This window comes from Perognathus longimembris, chromosome 1, assembly GCF_023159225.1.
Source record: "Perognathus longimembris pacificus isolate PPM17 chromosome 1, ASM2315922v1, whole genome shotgun sequence".
NCBI classification, from domain to species: domain Eukaryota; kingdom Metazoa; phylum Chordata; class Mammalia; order Rodentia; family Heteromyidae; genus Perognathus; species Perognathus longimembris.
The window spans coordinates 10,378,317-10,396,793 of NC_063161.1; the positions used below are offsets into that span (position 1 = coordinate 10,378,317).

At 43.8% G+C, this 18,477-nt stretch overlaps 1 protein-coding gene across 4 annotated transcripts in view; it reads left to right on the top strand.

Moving 5' to 3' along the window:
* Positions 1-18,477, top strand: part of Large1 (LARGE xylosyl- and glucuronyltransferase 1) — a 453,235-nt gene that overhangs the window by 311,211 nt on the left and 123,547 nt on the right. The gene's annotated exons all lie outside the window — the stretch shown is intronic.

The following is an 18,477-nucleotide window of genomic DNA, read 5'->3' on the forward strand; positions in this document are numbered from 1 at the left end:
TTCACTGCCTCAGGAGACAGAGCAGCTGTTCTTGATCAGTCTGCCTGTCTAGGTACATTCATCCTGTCCTAGAACCTCTTAGAACAATGTGTTTGTCCTGAGTAGCACTGACCAAAGCTATCACTCCAGGTGGACTTGCACTCCCGATTGATGTCCAGATCCCCAGTAGACTGCAAGCCACTGAGAATCACTCCACTCAGGCTGGAAGGAGAGTGTCTGCTTGCTTCACACCTGGGTACGGCATAGAACAAACTGCCTGCGGCCCGGACTGTCAGTGAGCATGACAATCGGGTAGCATACAGACAGATGGACAGCCAGGTGATGCACAGACTGAGATTAAGAGATGACTTGGACCACCTCCTATCAGTTCCAGGAAAGAAACCAGAGAGTGTGAGCTTAGAGTGGAGGTCAGCCAGCGGGCAATTTCAGGGAAACCAGCCCAGATCCTACCTTGTGTTAAAGTTAATGAAACCTCTCTCTCATCCCTCTTCCTCCTACCCAGTGACCAGGGCCATCTCTGAGCCTCCAGGGCGTGGCTCCCATTTCAGAGGACAAGGAAGAGGGACAACATCCCAGCCCTTCCTGGAGGCAGGCAAGCCCCTCCTGTGTCTTACAGGAACAGTCTCTTGCCAACCCCTCCCGCTGCTCACTGCCTTTGAAGTTTAAGTAATAAACTTTTACACATGGTGACAAGAAAAGCCTCATTAGCTTCGTCCCTGACTCGGAGAGTGGCTCTAATCCACTTGCCTTCTGAGTCCAGCTCTTTAATGTATCATTTCCAATCCCACATTTCTCACACCGCCCGGAAGCTGCTTTGAAGTGCCACAGTGCTCTTCCTCCACTTCCCCCCTTTCCAGAGCCTTCATTCCTCTTTGTATTCTAGGCTCATCCAAAGTCTTTTCCCTTGGTCCAGTAATGAGGGTGTATCTCTCCCCCCACTTGAGCACAAACAGATGGTCCTCTCCGTACCTACTGGGGTGGCAAATTACTGTGCCTTACTGTTACAACACTCCCCACTCATGTGGGTCAACTTCCTTTCATGTTAACCAGTGATACCAGAACAGTAGCAGTGACACGTTTCTCTTAGCACTAGTGCCACTCAAGTGAATTAGTGGCTTCATGTGCATGACCTTATTTATTCTCCCAAGCCTTGTGCAAGCATTTTGACAGGAGAGAACATGAGACTGGGTGAGGCTACATAGATTACTCAAAGTCAGTCAGCCAGGAGAGCCTGCAGTTAGGATCATGCAGGCACCTGCAAAACATGCACCTCCCAACCCTGGATATCGGGGAGCAATGAGACCTGTGTTTCTTTAACAAACATGCAGAGTTTTACATCCAAGGGTCTCCCATGGGAGAGGATGAATTTTAACAATGTTTCCCCTGCTTTAATTGTCAACATCATGTTCAAAGAGCATGCATCTATGTAATTGGACAAGTAAAGAGTAGGGCTTGGGGAAGATCCAGATGAAGTATTTTGCCAGTTTTCTTGCCACCTAAAGATGATCCACAGCTTCAATTGGATGCTCTGTTTGAAAAAAGCATCAGCTGCTTCGTAAAACCAAGTACTTGAGAATCAAAGGTAAGTTAGACCCCCATTTCTTCCTAGCAAAGCTTAGGTGAAGAAAGAAACCTGTAAGAGCCTTGCATCTTTACCTTACCTGTATACATGGTCATGCACGTATTTTCATGTCTAAATATAGTACCTGTGTGATACTGTGTAGTATCTTTATGTACCTGATATATCTGTGCCAACAAATGACTTCAGTAAGACAGGAACTTGGTAGCAGAGGCAGGACAGGTGTCAGGTGGGCACTGGCTCATTCATCCACTATTCTCTCATCATTCAACTCAGCCTGAGTTCTTTTTGGGAACGGATGATTTCCCTCTGCCTGGAGGGTCTGGAGGCCTCCACTTTCCCCTCAGAGGGAGGAGGAGGGTCAGTCCTGACTATACCCTCCCAGGTCACACATCCACCCCTTCGCTTGTTAGGATTATACTGGTTGCCTTCGTCTGGCAGGCTCTGCACTTTGAACTGGAATAGAAGATAAGTGGGAATGGGGCAGAGGAAGGGGAGTGGGCAGGAGAGGAGTGTTAGCACTAGATGCTACAAATCCTTCCTTTGCATACTCTGAAGTATTAAAGGCAGAAAGACCTGGGATTGGGGGGGTCCACTCTGACTCCGGAGTTCACCATGTTAAAATGCATAATAAACCTCTTCCTGTGTTGGACAGCAGGCAAACTGCACCTTCAGAGCAGCTGTTCTCTATGTTCGTCATCCACAAAGTTGTGTGCAAACTTGCTTTCCTGACAAATCCAAGTCTGTTTCATGGTCAGGTTTTTTTTGTTTTTGTTGTTGTTTTAGAAAAACAAAGCAACTCTTGTTATTCTTTCTAGCCATCTTCTTCACAAGATTTGAAACTCCCATGAAACCCTGGGCTTTTTCTCAACATTAAGTTAGCTGCAGAAAGGAAAGAAAGGTGCTCAAAGTATGTCGTGGATGGAGGGGATCTCTAAAGCCCTGAGCCCCTGCAACAATAACTTTAATAGCATCATTGCTAATAGTAATATAAACTCAGCTTTACCCCGGAGAAGATTCCTAACCACAGCTTGCCTTTTCCCTTCAGGACATTATAAGGAGTGGGAGAGCTTATTTTAAGAGAACATTCCTATGTGAAGGACTCTCTGGCTTATTTGAGTGTTAAGAAAACAATGATTGACAAAAAAAAAAAAAAATGAAGTATAGCCCCTCTCTCCCCCACCCCCACCTAGCCCCGGCCATGGGGAATGACAAGCCACATTCCACTTGTGACCCTCAGTATCCCCAGCTCTACAGGTACACTCTGTAGAACTTTGATTTGTCGGTTGCATGCAAATGGATGAAAAGTCAGGGAAAAGTTATCCTGAAATACTAAGATTTGGGGAATCTTTGGTGATTACGGTTAACAAGAGTTACTTGTATTTACCTAGTTGTTTTGCTATTATCATATTATTATTTGAAACTGTTCAGACGATACAAATGTATAATGTCTGGATGTGACCAGTATAGTAAGTAGAATTTAATCAGGCAGCAGTCTTGGGTTTAATGGGATTGCCACCACCTCTCCACTTAATGGAAAGCTGTGTTAGGTACAATGCTGAGCGATTTTACAAACCACATTAATCTCTGTTCCATTCTAATAGCAGCTCAGTCACTGGATTTATTTACTCAAACCATCATCTGGCTTTAAAACTAGGGAAGCTTATCCAAGCTCATCTTCACAGTAACTCCAGCAGTCAGGTCTGGCTCTTCCCTCCTTCCAGGTGGGGAATGGAGGTACATGGGTTACATTTGGTGCTCAGCCCTGGACACCCTGGGCATGGACTGACTGACTCCAGGTCCTCACTCAGGGCTCTGGCTTTGGAGCTCATCCCACGGTTACTTGGCAACACCGCCTGCTCTCTGCAAAGCTTTCTATAGCTGCAGAGCACCGCTGGTATCAATAAACTAAGGCTCAAATGTGGCGGCTTCTGGGCCAGACGGCTTAAAAAGCAAATTCCACTTGGGCCTTTGTCCTTGTACCTGGGTCAGCCAGGCAGTGGACATTACTGTGTTCAGGGTGGGGTCCGGGATGAGAACCCTGAAGGAGGATGGAGCAGCAAAGGAGTGTCTCTCCCCCTGTTGGGTGCCATTGGGCCAGAAGATGGCAAGGTGGCCCCCGATCAGAAGATAGAGGGCCTGTGTCAGCACCTGGGTGCACTGGAGTAGTTTGGAGGAGTGAGCATGCTGGATTTATTATCCCTGTGTGCTACCAGATGTGGAGTAGGAGCCAGGCCATCTGAGATCACTGTGGAAATTAAAGAGCCTGAAATCCAACTTCCCAGGTAGGAATCCCAGCCTGAAAGCAAGCTGGATCACCTTCAACAAGTGATCTACACTTCCTTTGTTTCTGTGATAGCTCTGCCGCCTCCCTGTGGCTGCTGTTGGGAGGATTGAGAGGGGTGACCCCTGGTGGAAATAAAGCATGATAGTCAGAAGACCTTCATCTGTCATCACCAGCAAGCCAAGCCATCTTCTCCCGGCCGCTAGTGATAGACAGGTGCATAGAAAAAACACCCTGCTCCAGCAGGACATGTATTTGGAGCAAAGTGGCTTTTAGCAGGGAAGAGGCCTGGGTAGAGAATACACTCAAGTTATGTAGCCCAGGGTTCATTCTCTCCACTCCGCTAGACATTAACCACAATTTCCACTTTAATGGAGTACTCTGATAATTTCGATCTTGCTCTGAAAAATGGATGGTTAGAGAGACAGGGCATGGTAAAATATGATGCTTTGCACAACAGGTGTATGCCATCTCTCTTCACTCACCCCATGAAAGCCACTTATGCCAGACCCTGTTCAAAGTATACCCTTTGAACACCCTTTTCTTACAGTAAATAATTTAAAACATTTTTTCAGTTAGTACAGAAGCAATTATATTACAAGGTATCATTTTAGATATGCACACACATACACACACACACACACACACACACACACACACACACACATCTGTAGTCCTAACTAACAAAGACAGAAGAATCACAATTTGAAGCCAACCTAGGGAAAAAGTTAGCAAGACCTCATCTCGAACAAGCCAGTGATAACTGTTCATGCAGTGGTAGGAGGAGCTCATTTTGAGGCCAGCTTGGGCAAAGTTAGGAAAGACCTTATTTTATGCAAATAGTCCTTTCTGCTAATAATAAATAAAGGATGGAGTAGAAGATGGCTCCAGCGACAAAGCATTTGCCTAGTACGTGTAAGGCTGTAAATTCGATCCCCAGTAGCTCAACAGCACAAATTTTTAAGATAAAAATTGAGACTTCCAGGACTGACTTCCATACTGACAGTCTAATACGATCTTTATGATTTACTCTTGAGAGCCCTCGGGCTCTGTGTGAGTGAAAGAATTTGGAGTGCCTTGGCTTAGGCAACCTGTGCCTAGGAAGAGGTTTTGATGTGGCCTCCCTCTTCCTCCTGTGTGCTGTGTAGCACGAGTTGTTGCTTAGAGGTTCAGTTTCCTCTGCCGAAAACCAAAACCCCAGGCTGTGGTTCGAAGGGCTGGGAGGACAGTCAGGGCAGATGGAAAATACAAAGGAACAGTACAGTACCCAGCAGGTGTTTGTACCTGATTGGACTGTCCACCCTCCTGTGACATTAAGGGAGGGAAGATGGCATCAAGGGAACATGAGGGGCCGAAGCTGGCCCTGGGGCCTGGAACCTTGCAGCCTGGTCTTCGCCTTTGTGGCTCTGGATGCAGGAGCTTCATCTCAGAGCTCTCCCTGGCACCTGCCTTCATGATACGTAGACATGTCTGCCACTCTCCATGGCAGCAGGCCCCATCAGTCTTGCTGTTACCTAGGTATTCACCTGCTTTTCTTCTTTTCTGTCATCACTCTTTTCCGAACCTCTGTGAGTGACACCTGATACCTTTCAAGTGTTGAAATATTTCATGAAGGTCTTTGTCTCATTCATTCAGCCGTAGAGCACCCTGGTAAGGTCAGCTTCCATCTTTGTAGAAATTCTGTGTGATAACAGACGAGGGCATTTTACCCCTGACCTTATCTGCATTTCCTACTGATTTATCAAGTCTTGAGTCCCTGTCTTCTCATTGCAATCTTGTTGAGTTTCAGTGGTCCGCCCCGGCCAGTGAGACAGAGGTGTTTATCCCAGACCACAGCTTTTAGCAGCTGCCCAACATGGGTAGTAGAGTGAAACCATAAAATTTATGATTGAGTTCCAATTTCAAATTAAGTGGCTTATTGTATAGGCAAAACCTCCGGTGATTCCACCCCGCCCTCCCATAGGCATCGAGCTAAGGCTCAAGAGAAATGCAGCCAACCAACACTTTAATTAAAAGGAAGCTTCCAGAAGATTCTTTTCATCTTCAGTATTTTCTCTCACCTTAAAATGAGAATCCAGCATTGTCTTTTAAATTATTGAGTCCAGGCTGGCTGGATAGCTCACTTGAGAATACAAATCTGTCTTTTTAACTACCTTTATCTGAGGTTCTCTGTGGCCCCCTCCATGGTTGTGGGTATAATGACTCTGCCTGTCTATAGGCAGAGGTATGTCCTCCTCGTTTCTAAGCAATCATTCTGAGCTGCATTTTATATATAAACACATCTGGAGTGGCTAAATCTTCAGATAATATCTTACCATCTTACACTTTCTGAAACTTGCAAGTAGGACAAGTAGAACAGAAAGAACCATCATTCCACATGCCATGCAGCAATACTTCGGTATTAAGAAACACACATCCTGTCCATTCCCTTGCAGGCTTGTCCTGTTGTTCCTGTTTTATAAGAGGAAATTATCAGGACTGACAGTATTCGAGAACCAAGAAGGTCTCAGCTGCTTAGGCAGGACTTCCAGGTGTCCTTTGGGCTTCCTATCTGGCTAAGTAACTAGGGTTCCCTCACCGTCTCTTGGGGAAGACTTAGGCAACTTAAAGAAGAACAAAAGAGGAACATGGGAGAACAAACACTGGGAATGCAACCACTCCTCCCTCCACCCCACCCCACCCTGGAAGATGGCCATAGTAGTACAAAGAGGTAGACAGAAAGAAAGCTCTCCAAATGGAGCTGCTTAGCCACTCAGGGAAACATGGGCACAAAGAGCCTGCTTGGAGAATAAGCAGCCACATCCATCTTCCATGCATCACTGCCCAGGCCTGACCACCTCGTGCTAACCCGCCTCTGAACCACTCCCCTGCCTGTTGGTGCGTGGTCTCTGGTTAGAGAATGGAAGCTGCCTCCTGATGGAAGCATCTGTTTTGTTTTTCCTGTTCTGTTTTTTATTTGTCTTACCCCAGTGCTCAGAACATTGCACACAGTAAATGTCTGAGCAAATTTCATTAAACTGGATGACAGCTTCAAAAGGTTTAAAATATAAGGAAAGTCCTTGTTTCCCCCACCCCCAAAACCCTTCCAGTTTTATCTTTCTTGGTAGTCTGTGGCTCCTACCATCATTTGGCACCAGATGCATTTTCAGTCTTTGTTGTGTTTTCACTACGGTGCAAGCATCATGAGGGGAGGGATAGAAACTCATTTCCTGTTGTGTCTTTTGGACCATATTCCCATCATATGTATTGCCATCAAGTATCTGTGATACGTGATACCTGGCAGTGCTTGATGAATGTCTGTTGAATGAGGCTGGTTCAGGAGACTCAAGGACAGGAAATGGAGGTGAAGCCTGTTGATTTTACAAGGGATCCTGCCCCAAGCCAAGGATGCTGACAGACAGCACAGAGAATGATGAGATTTGTGAAGGTTTAGAAATATGTGTTGTGCCAGCCTTGGTAACTCACAAGGAGTAGTTAGAGCTGGCCACAGGAGTTGGAGCTGGTTAGTACATTAGTGGACAGGTGGGTTATACCTGCACATTGCTTAAATCCCAGATCCCAGTGACCAGAGCACCATTGGCTTTGGGGATAGTATCCCTTATTCATACAGAATCGACTCCTACTGTTGTCTTGAATTCACTGTCAGGGCAACAGTAGGAGTGGAGTCTGTATGATTTTTCTTTCATATGTTATTCTTTTCCTACTGTAGGTGCTATAGCCATCCAATAAAACTTTACATATACTCTGGAAAGTGCCAAAATGAGAACAATCACATTCAGTTAGCCTTGAAAAATTATTGAAAATTTGTCAAAATTTCCCCCAAGTTTCCATGGAGTTAGCCATCATGCCTTCCTGTTCACTTTCCTCTCATTTCTTCCCCCCCTTAGCTTCCTTTGTCACACTCTGTCTACTAGAACTTTCTGTACTGAGGTACACTGGGATATGATAGGTACTAGCCCTCTCTGGTCACTGAACCCTTGAGATATGGCTAATCTGACTAAGGGGATTTTCCTCTGGTTGTGATTAATTTGTAGTTACTGGCTATGAGTATCTAGGAGCTACTGTGCTAGACAGCACCTGACTCCAAATATTTGGATCGGAGCTATCTGGATTTTCACCAGATCTTCTGTACACCACAGAAGTGTCAGAGCCCAGAACTGTCCTAGCTTCTCAGAAAAACTATTCCTGGAAAACAGAAACAACAAAATCCTTCACTAGTCTCCTTAAACTGAGTTCATGGATAAATGAAGAAAAGTTTTATGTTAAGTTCAGGTACTTCATGTGGTACCTGGCTCATAATAAAAGTTCAATAAATGGGGGCTGGGAATATGGCCTAGTGGTAAAGTGCTTGTCCCGTATACATGAAGCCCTGGGGTGGATTCCTCAGCACCACATACATTGAAAAAGCCGGAAATGGTGCCATGGCTCAAGTGGCAGAGTGCTAGCCTTGAGCAAAAAGAAGCCAGGGACAGTGCTCAGGCCCTGAGTTCAAGCCCCAGGACTGACAAAAAAAAAAAAGTTCAATAAATGGTAGTCTTAGTTGTTAAGATTTGTTGTTGTTGTCAATCATGGGGCTTGAACTCAGGACCTGAGCACTGTCCCTGACCTCTTTTTGCTCAAGGCTTGCACACTACCACTTTAAACCACAACACCACTTCTGGTCTTCTGGTGGTTAATTGGAGATGAGAATCTCATGGATGGTTAATTGGACATAAGAATCTCATGGACTTTCCCACCCTAGGTGGCTTGGGTATGTGATCCTCAGATCTCAGCCTGTAACTCCTATGGTCAGAGCCACCAATGCCCAGTTAGGTAGGCTTGGTATAATCCTCCCAGTGAGACTGAGAGGAGATAGCAGTATGTTCACCTTGCAGATAAGGAACCTAACACTGCTTTAAACCTAATGATCAAAGGGCCCTGTAGTCAGTGAGGAGCAGAACAGGGACTCACTTCTGGAGACACCAGGCCAACACACAAACTTACTTTCCGGATTTCAGTGAGCTTCCTCCCTTTAGTGAACATTTTAGCAACACCAACACTGCATCCTTTACAGTAGGTTCATCAGTCTCCGTATTTCATCCACACATGCGCCCTTCTAGATGGACACCTGAAGGTCCTGATTCAAGTAACTCCCAAGCTAGAAAAACAATCCAAGGGGGCTTGTATGGGCAGAATGACCTCAGGCTGCCGTGTCAAAACCTATCAGGTGGGTGAGAATCTGAATAAGAGGAATTGAATATCTCCATGGTCAGCAGGGAATGAGGACCAGGGAATTCAGCGGACCCATGTCAAGGGCAGGAGACAGCTCCTTCACTTTTGGTGTTAATTAATTGCTTCCTTCTCTCCAGCTCCAGTGAATTTCTTTACACCCATTGCCTCAATCCTTGTCTTCCTGATAGTACATGCTCAATAATTACCTGTCAGATGCACGAGCAGGTGAACAAATGCATAGCTTAATGAGCCTAAGTTTGCTCCTACCCTGAAAGGAAGGGGGGCGGGGAGGAGTGCTTCCTCTCTTGAAGACATGCAGCAGTCTTGAGGGCCTGGAGAATAAACTCAGGCTGCACTCACTCAGCTGGAGAGAATCTGAGAGGGAATACTTTCATCTTCAATTCAGATCTGGGCTTTCGATCAGAGCCACAGCATTATAATAAAGAGTGTGATTCTGTAACCCAGGACACAGGTTAGATAGTAATCTTCTTGTGTCCTTCTGAACATGTTACAGAAATTTTAGTTCCAGCTTTCAGAAGACACTGCAACACCTTCCCCCACATTTCAGGGTAGTTAGAGCTAGAGAAACCCATCCTAGTTAGGCTCACCCTCTCCCTGAGAGTAAATAAGTATACTACATCAGCAGAGCAGTGATGGATATAGTCCCAATTGGGTTGGTGAAGTGTGGCAGCTGCTAAGGGAACATTTAAATCAGGTTAGGACAGATGATTTGGAAATTAACACATGCCTTTTACTGTACTTTATCTATCTGTGATGTTGCATCTGATTTCAGCCATGATTTCCAGGCTTTCCCAGGCCTACTCATCTACTCTGATGGGCACTGCCGGCTCTATCCTAGCATGTTGGGTGTCCTCTGTGTTTGATTTTTGATGCCGTGCCTGAGCATCTGAGATTCTCTGGCTGATTGGATATTAGGCAAAAATAATAACATGATATATGACAAAGCACTTTGTGAAGTACCATGTTTTTTGCTCATAGAAAGAGGTAGAGAGTAGATTGTCAGACTATGTAGAACCCCAGAAGCTCTGTGATCGTCTCCATCGCCCATAGTATATCATAGCGGGGGGCGGGGGGGTGGAAGATGGCTAGCCTTTGAGCATCACAACATCCAGCCCTATCATTTACAGGCAAAGAGTGGACAAGCCACATGTCCAACATCAAACATCTCCAGTAGATGTCATGCTGGCTGTCAACCTCCTGTTCTCATGACCTTCTCCAGGCCACCAGTGGAAGTATGGCTCCCAGCAGTGATCCACTTTCTAGTTTGGGATGAGCGTTCCTTACCTGAAATGCTGAGGATCCGAAGTGTTTCGAGTTGTAGTTTTATCCTAGGGATGCTTAGTATGTAGAGTTGTACTGTTTGCACTTTTTGGCCACTAGAACTTATTTCTTCAATTATCTTTTATCCTTGAGCACTAGGCACCAAGCAACAAACACAACAGATAAAAATAATTTCTGTCCTCTTGGAACTGAAACTCTTCCTCCATGGAAACACATAAAAAGTACATGGTACCTATGTATATACCCACTACAGTGGGTGTATGCTTTGGTGGAAAATAAAAAGAAGGTTTCAGGTGCCTAGGCATTAGGAACTTGCTGTTATATGGAGGTTGGTCTAGAAGGGCCTGCTAATGTGATTGAACTTGTGTTGTGGTCTAAGTTAAAACATAAATTCAAAGTTTTAACCAGGTTAAAAAATCAAGATTTTAAAAAATAAACAATGGAGCCCTCAATCAAAAGTCACTGATTTTCCCAGTAAAACACTAGCAGTCCTAATTTCTTTTTTGTTACACTTTTATCCTCTTTAAAGTAGTCTTAGAACAGAGTTGCCATTCAACAAATGAGTTTATGCGTACAATGTATCTTGATCCATATCACCCCTTTCATCATTTTCTTGCATCTCCCCCATCCCTCCTCTCAATTTTTTAAGTTTCATAGGATATGCATGAATATGATGACTACATTCTCCTCCTCCCTTCCTCTCTTCATTCTTCTACTCCTCTCTCCTTGACCCTACCCCCACCATACCATTCAAATTCCAGTTTCATCGTATTCATTCTGTTGACATGGTCCTAATTCCTTATTAATAAATTTGTTATTATTTCTAATCTGGATGCTTTTATTTCTGGAATTTCCTATAAGGAATATATGGATATATGTACATATATGCATGTGTATCTATTATGTATGTGTATATGAATATATGTATACATATATATATTACATATAACAAAGACATCAGTTACATCCACTGAGGTAATTTCAGTGTTGCAGATCAACACAAACTGAAAAAGGAGAGAGATGAAATTTGAATAACCAAATGGAGACGTCTTCTATCCTGACCCCATGTCTCCTGACCGAACTCAAAGAACTTTGGAGGAAACAAAGCAAAAGCAATGGTGAGTTGGCCTCTAGGTTAAAATGAAGCTACTCCAGTTGGCTCAACTCTGAAGCTCTGATTGCCAGCAGGAGCCACAAACACTCCCTCCCTCAAGGCTCCCTGAGGACCCTTCCTCCCCATGTCACCCCTTTGACCTTATCTTGACCTTAAGACACAGAAACTCTGAAAAGATGTAAAAAGAGGAAATTTATCATCCTTTAACATTTGTTTTCCAAAAACATTATTCTCTTTCCAAGTATGATTCACAGTAAGATTTATTGAATAAGTCCTGGGCCTGCATTTAAATCAAAGTGACATTGGCTGAAGGGAAAGGAAAGATTCTTATATAACTGCTAAGTTGAAATGCCTCAAGGTGAAGGACCACAGCTCATTTTTCTCTGTATCACCCATCACGTCAGACTCCATACATATTTATTGTTTTACTCAGAACGATTGTGGGATAGAGAAAAGAGCATCAAACTATTATCTTTTTATTTCTTTTTTTTTTTTTTTAGGCAGAGACATCAGAATCTCCCTCAAGGTGTTCATTATCTCAATGCGTCTGTGTATTTGAGCACTTGGAAAAGTATCCCTTGATAGCCCAGGGAGATAAGTATAGAAATGTCAGAGGTCACCAGCGCATATCTCTGTTTTTCATTGTTTGCATCCTGCATGTTCAGAGATGACCAGAGTATTTGAACCTCCTCTTCCAACTTCCTCGATCATTGCTCTTACCTTTTAGATCACCACATCGAACACCAGGTTGTGCCCAGACACAGAGTAAAATCCACAGGGACCAGGTGCAGTGCCCAAGCTGACAAGATTCTCTCTCCTACCACGGTCTCTCTCCCACCCTCCAGATGGACAGCCAGTGGCCTCCTATCCCCCCTCCTCTGTCAGTTTAACAGAGTGAAGATAATGTGATTGTCCTTTAATGAGGCAGTATCTTTTGTGCTTCACAGTTAGAATTAAGAGTGCCAGTGATTATTATCAGCATCCATTATCCCTGCCCAGCCCCTCCTCCTTAGTTCCCCATGGCTACTTCCTTGGCCCCATCTCTTCTCCCTCTCCCTTGTCCTTCCTTTCTCAAGTGCCTACAGTTGCCATCCCATGATTTCCTAACCTGCCTCTTAACTTGTTTCCCTCCCATTGTTTTTTTGTTGTTGTTTTGTTTTGTTTGTCCCCATCTACTCTCATCTCTCTTGGTCCTCAAGACATGGAATCCAGTAGTCAGCTTTGCCTAACAACTTTATTCCTCAGTATCAGTATACACCCTAGCTTAGCTGAACTGATGGTTAGAAGGATGGGCAACATTTCTATTACTATAATGAAACCTTGGATCTCCAGGGTGACTCTGGATGTCAAAACAGCTTCCTCCGTAGGAGGAGAAATCTAAGTGAAAGTGCCATAGCTCATATCCACTGAATTTGACCTTCCTCTGTAGGGTCTTTGTCTCTACCTCATGGGCTGCTGCTTCCTCAGGATGGTACCTCTCAAACCTCATGGCCCAAGTATGAACTGGTATAGAGCTGGACCCACCAAGACATCTAGAAAGATTGGGAGATCTACCTCTAGAAAGGAAGAGTAAGGAAACAAATTAGTTGATGGAACACAGGAACTGGGGTGCTGACCTAAACAATTTCATGGTGGAAATTTCTAGTGACACATCACTGGTGTTGAAAGCCCTATAAGTCATGTCCTGCTGTGTGTGCCATCCCTGCTGTCCTAATTTCCCATGCCTCCCCCCATAGTCCAGAACTTTCCCATACCTCAACTCCTGGCACAATCACTACCAAATAGCAAGGCAGCCAGCACGCCATTTTGCTTCCCCAGCCCCAACTCTGAGCTCTCTTCTAAAATGTTTCCATTAGGATAAATGACCAGTTAATTAACAACTCCTTGCCTAAGAGACCTACCTTTAACAGGCAGGAAATGGTCTTCCAGATCCAAAAACTCCGAGTCCATTAAGGATTGTTAGCAAATTTCACTCAACCTGAAGTCCTCAGAGGCTGGCATGAGGCCCAGCATAGAGCCCAGCAAAGAATGATGCTCTATACAGAGAAAAGTATGAACAACATGACTTTGTATTTGCTTAACATGGTAGCCATCACGACCATTTATAAGAAGTATGAAAAGTCTGAGGTCTCTCTAGGTTGTGACCCTAACCTGCCAGTCAAGTTTGCCAAGACTGCTGCCTTTGTCTTCAAGCCAACAATCCAATCTAATTCCTGAATCAAATTGGCAATAAAATTTAAGAGTCATTGTACTTATATTTAACAGCTGCGGAGGGGTTTTCTGTTGGATTTGAGATCCAGTCTGTGGCACAGGATAGATTGTATTATTTTGCATATTTGATTATATGAAAGCTGAGGACCAAAGAAGTTTGTCCTACCTGCTGGTGGGTAGGTAAATTTACTTATTGAAACCTTTTCCACCCTGCCTGGGATCATATCACTCACACTTTTGTTGTCCTGAGTGAGGGGCCCCTGTCAGAATACTTGATACATACTGGTTTCAGCATTGATTGCTCGCTTTTGCCTAGGTTGGCATTTGGTCCAAGTGGTAAGGTTTACCCAGAGAAGATCCATCTTACAGAAAATCCTTTGTCCATCCAACAAATAAATTAGTGATGTAACCACAATGAATAGTGCTGTTTCTCTCTTGCCTAAGGGTTGCTGTACCAATTATTCTTTGACCAGTAAAAAGAACAGAGAAACAGCAAATGAAAAATTGGAAGGATGATGAGGAATTGAGACAGAATACCATTTAGTTATTTTTTGTACCTTCTGTTATTTTTAAGTAGTTATATGTTTCAGTTCGCCATGCCGGTTTATGAGCACCATGTGTTCTCATCAATGTCACCCCTGTCGTCATTGTCCCTGCATCTTTCCTAACCAATTATTTTGCTAACCAGATACTATAGGGAAAATAAGCACTGCAGATGAAAAAAATCTGAGCTTGTATTTCACTATGTAAAATGGCCTCACAAATCAATAAAAATAAATAAATAAATGGATGGACAAAGGAAACAGCGGTTCCTCTCTGAAGGAGTAAACTCAGTTCATAGAGTACATGAAAAAAATTGTACTTCACAAATCAACAACAAAATGAACATTGAAAGGAGATTATAAACTTGGGCAGTGATAGTAAAGATAAGAAAAATGTAAACTCTTCTATCTGCAGTGAGTGTAAATCCCATAAGTGCTTTTTCAGAGCAGTTGAAAAAAATACATCTGAAGTGCAAAATTCTGTGAATACTTGACATGGCAATTTCACTTCTAGGAAGTTGTAAGAGATAGAAACAAGAAGGCTTTGCTGTTATTTATAATAGGGATAGTTGGAAAACATCCAACTTCTAAGAACAGAGATTAGTTAAATTTTAAGATAAGTATATGTAATAGTTTAATGTGGGTCCAGACATAAAATACGGAGTAACAACATGACAATTTTCTTTTGTTTTTTTTTTTCCTAGTGTGCACATTTCGTAAGGGGAATTATTTTTTTGTTTTGTCCTCAGAAATAAAGATAAAACAGGGCTGGGGATATAGCCTAGTGGCAAGAGTGCCTGCCTCGGATACACGAGGCCCTAGGTTCGATTCCCCAGCACCACATATACAGAAAACGGCCAGAAGCGGCGCTGTGGCTCAAGTGGCAGAGTGCTAGCCTTGAGTGGGAAGAAGCCAGGAGCCAGGGACAGTGCTCAGGCCCTGAGTCCAAGGCCCAGGACTGGCCAAAAAAAATAAAAAATAAAATAAAATAAAATAAAATAAAAATAAATAAAATAAAGATAAAACACATCGAAAGTGATCGGGCACATCAGACTTGGCCCCCTGATATCCCAGTAACATCAGCTTTGGGAGAACATGTTTGTTGCTTATAGCCGAGGCTGCTTATCCAAGACTAGAAATCTGCTTTCTTTTAAAATATTCCCTTGGAGGCAGGACCCCAGTGCACAGCCTGTAGAGGTGCAGTCACAGGCCCCGCCTCTCATCCCTGGGCAGGGAACCAGAGAAATAAGTAGAGATTTATACCCACTTGACTTCTTGTTCTTATCCTTTTTGATTAAAAAATACATCAAGACATGAGACGGATGGAAAAACCCATAAAAATTGTTTTACTGCATCATAAAAGGCTTAGGATTCTGACATTAGGATCAGGGAGGGATTAACTGGTGCCATCACTGGGAGTTTCTGGCAGAGCACACTCCAGCTGTGGTGGTGTGACTTCATTCCATGGCCCACATGAAGCAATAACGAGTGCCTATTTCCTCTTCCACCTGCTGTCCTCACCCTCTATGTTCAGCTAGGCACCATTCACCATTCCAGCTTTGTTATTGCTTTAGGGTTTATTATTGCTGTTGTTCTTTTGAACAGTACTAAGATTTGAACTCAGGGTCTTATACTTGCTGGACAGGTGCTCCACCACTTGAACCATTCCCTCAGACATTTCTACTTCAGTTGTTTTTCAGATGGAGTGTTATGGTTCTTCCCAGGCTGCCTTCAAACCGTGATCCTCCTACCTAGGCCTTCTGTGTATCCAGGTTTACAGATGCAAGCTACCAGTGCCTGGCTTGTTAAGAAGGGAGTCAGTCACTGTACCTTTCTGCCAGGACTAGCCTCCTACTACAATCCTTCCAGTCTCTACCTCCCATGTAGCTAGGATTATAGGCATGGGCCTTCATACCCAGCATTCCAGGGTTCCAGGATTCTATTCCTGTATTCCTGTTGTTAAACTTTGTAGATCACTTTGCCTATGGGAAACTTTCCATTGTTTTTATTTTTTTCCCATATGCTCCAGTATCCAGCTTAATTTTCATGGATCTTTGAAACAACCTACTAATTTTTGAGAATAAATAGATAAAAAAAATAATCTCAGGGAAAGCTGATTGGTCAGTAATAAATAATTGTTTACAAGCACTTTTCCAACTGGTATGGTAGTTTGGGCTCATGTCATTCATCCATGATTCTTTGAACAAATACGTATTCAGTTTCTGTTGTAGTGCGTGAGGAAGGTACAACTGGTATGGTAGTTTGGGTTCATGTCATTCATCCATGATTCTTTGAACAAATACATATTCAGTTTCTGTTGTAGTGCATGAGGAAGGTACATGGGAAACCTACCTCTACACCAATCACACTACCAGCTGCAGATCACTTTGTTTTTGACCCCAGGGGAACCTGTCATCATGTAACTTCTCTTCTGCAGCCTACCTGCAGAAGGCAAGTCCCATTCAAACATAAAGAAATCAAAAGGCATGTCACCTTACTACCCAGCACACATTTGTGAATGAGAAGGTTCCTTGAGAAACTCAACTGCTGTATGTGGTAAAATCCTTGATGTCAGCTGCAGGAGGAGCCCCCCCCCCCACTGAATTCTGGGAGTTCACTGGATGCATAAGTCCCATATTAGAAAATGTTTGTTTCTTGAGAAGACAGCCAGCACAGCTCTCTGACGTCCGAAAGAACAAATCAGTAGTGTGATTTGTCTCTGCTTCCAGCATGCAATTTGATAAGAGGGAAAAGAAACAGATATCTATTGAGCACCTATTACATTCCTCCCAGGCATTGTGCCAGATGCTTCCATGTGCTATCTCATTTAATTTTCACAGCAGTCTAGTATGCTTTCACAGGTGAAGTTATTGTGGTTCAGAGAGGTTAATTGACTTAGCTAAGGTCACAGGGAGCCAGCTGAAAAACTGAGTTCACAGGGAGAAGTGATGGACATCTCAGCCCTTCTGCCCTCAGGAAAGCAGTAGGGAGGGGCTTCTCTGGTTGGCACTTAGTTTGAAGTGTTCCTATGGGAAGTGTTTCATCCTACTTTGGAATGCAGCACTGTTTCCCAGACTATTGGAGGGAAAGATGGTGTGGAGAGGGTGGTTTAAATGGGAAGAAGTATGGCGGAGGAAACTGGCAGACCTAGAAGACACACAATGACCTATGGCACAGGGTCCTGTCAAAGCCACTTGCAGAGGGAAATATGACCCATTGAACAAGCATTTAATGAGCGCTTCCTCTGAGAAAGGCACCTGTAATCCATGTTCTTGCTCCCTCTGCATGTTGGGCAGTAGTATGTGGTATCCCCTTCCTTCTCCCTCATGCCCACTGAACTTGTAATCAGAGCTTCATTGGTGTTTATGTTCAGGAGTAAAGCAGGGCTTATCCTTGACCCTGGAAAAGGTCGGAGCCAGGGACTTACAGGAGGGATTCCAGGAGAAAGGAGTTGGCTATAAGACCTAGAGGCATGAGTGGAAATGATGCTTCACCTTTATTTGGAAAACATTATGACAGTGTTAGTTGGTGTAGCTAGAGTGTGTCCTATGTCTTGAAAATTATTGATCATTGTGAGGTGCTATGAGGATGGGAACTTTACTGGACAATCTTCTTAGATAAAATCAGCAGAGTGAAGGCACACAATAGAATATTGATGGGTTCATGAGAAGAGGGGACAAAGACCAGAACATACATGCATGACTAATCCTATCTCCAGCCACATAACACTGTGTTCCACACGGGTTCCCAATAAGGTGGCCTTTGCCAGCGCCCAGCTTTTCAACTCCCTGAACTGTGAAATAAATACACCTGTTTTCTCTGTAGAGTTATGAGCCCCAAGTATTTTTTTACAGAATGGAAATGACTAATGCAGGGATAAGTCTCTCTGTATTATTTATACTACAGTGAAATGGACTTTGGTGGTGAAAGGCCTTACATTCCCAATTGTTACTCATTATGGTGCTTACAGCTCCCTCCATCCCTACAATACTGGGATTATTCAGCTAAACACTAGCACTGAAGGTGCCCACTAAACTTTTGGGAATGGTGTGTCTACAGGATTTGGGGCTTTGGACTCTTGGCTACTTTTCTTGGGCAGGAAATCATGGTCTTGTGAAGACAGGCTTCTTTCATGTATCTTACTTGGAATGCTGAGAAGACGAATTTTTCCCCAATCCTTTGTTGAACCACAGAGAGTCAAGCAAGCCTGGTTTCTAAACAGAGAGGGACTTTT